Genomic DNA, 2,173 nt, shown 5'->3' with positions numbered 1-2,173 from the left:
ATTTACGGATGAATATTCATTATCAATAATGATATTTAAAGAATAAATAGAGGTAAAATTACCAACTAATATTCAATCAACAAAAAAATACAAGATTTTGAAATTCTTCATGTTTGAAACATCTCAATGTCCCAAGCATATATGTTCACAAGATATGGAAGATAAGGGCAATGGACAGGTCCTATTCAAAGTAATTTTTAAATATTGAGCCCAAACATCATATCCCTTGATCAAGAAGAATATCAAATAATTTTTAGATATACAAAGAATATTGGATCATGAAAAACCACAAGATCTCAAAGAGAATGACTGGAAATAATGGTTGATATGTTTTGACCGATACAATTTATCCCCACAGATATGGTATAGAATAAACCCAAAGAAATGGAGAAATAGAGTAAATAAGCAATGTATGTGCTATGAAGAACGATTCATTCCTTATGAGCAACAACAAGATTCTATAGTCTATTTGAGTTGGTTAATGGACGTATGTCTGTCACACCACACACAATGTTACCACAAGGATATGTGAAGAGTCCACATGTGAAGAGATTCTTGATAGCGTAGGAAGAGTCCTTAGAGTTGGCAAGAGTGTAATTGATTTATGCAACAAACATAATGAAGAGATGCACAGATAAGGATAGGCGGGATGCACACTTTGAAGTTGGAGATATGGTTTCTCTAAGGATGAGAAAAGATCGGTTTCCACCACCGAAGGGGACAATGAAGTATTTAACAATGAAGTTCGAAGGTCATTTCAAAATGAAGCAAAGGATTGGAGAGGTCTCTTATGAACTTGAGCTATCGAGCCATATGTGTTCCAAGCATCATGTGTTCCATGTAAATGAACTAAATAAAGGCAGACTTGATGCAGATGATCTTGAAAGAGCAACACAACTGAGAGGTCCAACCTTTATCATAAACTGATCAGATTTAGTTTTGGAGATGATTTTGGATATCAAGGCTACTGGAGTTAGGATCAACATGAAGAGAGAGTACTTTGTGCTATCGAAGAATGCCCCAGAGGAAAGTGGCTACGAAATAGAGGATTTGACGTGGAGATGGAAGAAGGGGATTGGTGAGTTTGAGGCAAAGTTAACTCGAATAGTAAGATTTTCGAGGACAAAAATGACTTGAGTTGGGGGAGGATATTAAGACCTTGAGTTGGCATTTCCGCCTTAAGGTGAGTCGAGCACCCAACTGAGTGCCCTTGAGACCCTTTGACGATTTTAGGTCGTGTCGGCTCAAGTCACACTGAGGCGATGAGCATGGAGTATAGGCACGTTACTTGGGTGGGTGAGCATGAAAATCGAGTGGAGGGTGAGTTGGAGAAGAAATATGGTCGGCTCATCCATCATTGCATCAACATGACTCGACGATGCCTGTGCTCGAATTAAGGTGGGGCACCCAAGAACCATGTGGTGCGTTTTTTTGCATACACGAAAAAGTGGTGGGCGTGCGACCACAAATCTAATTTGAAACATCCACTCAATATGTTTCAAGGGTGCTGACCCATGGCCAGGGTACCCCAACGAAGAGGCAAGATGGATATAAATATATGCTAATGCATGGAGCCAAATCATCATCGCAAGGAATATCACAAGACAAGTTCGTAGGGAAAAGGTTTTTGATATCGGAAAGTGTTCTGAGGTAGTGAATGGGAAAGAAACAAATATAGGAGTGCACATGGGCATGCTCCTACCCAGGGCAGGAAAGGCGACCTATGATTTTTTTTTGAGAAATCTATGTTGCGAAAGCCAAGGGGCACCCTCGTTCAGGCTGGAAAGAACCGTTGTACTATGAAATTATAAATGGAGTGTTGCGACCCTATTGGGCCAGCCTCCCATTTGATGTAAAAAAACCAATATAATAAAAAGATGTTCATTTACTTGATATTCTACTGAGACAACTTGTTGGTTAATGTTGATATCACATTTCTACATGATCTATGTTCAAGTTTATGTTTTCCACACATAACACCTAACATATAATAAAGAATAATTTGTAGCTAAGTTAAAGAAGAGTGTAGGTGTAGTCCAAAAGCTAAGTAATCATTATTTTTTTATAACACTGCAATGGACCTTGACGGTGTCGCATTCCCATAGTAGTGCAATCATTCTAAGGTTGTGGCAATGCCCAACAAAGCAAAAAATCCGCTCCATCTCAAATTATA

Source organism: Pinus tabuliformis, chromosome 8 (assembly GCF_031772625.1).
Source record: "Pinus tabuliformis cultivar Carrire ecotype Pingquan chromosome 8, CPIR1, whole genome shotgun sequence".
NCBI lineage: Eukaryota > Viridiplantae > Streptophyta > Pinopsida > Pinales > Pinaceae > Pinus > Pinus tabuliformis.
Note: the sequence above shows the minus strand (reverse complement) of the source record.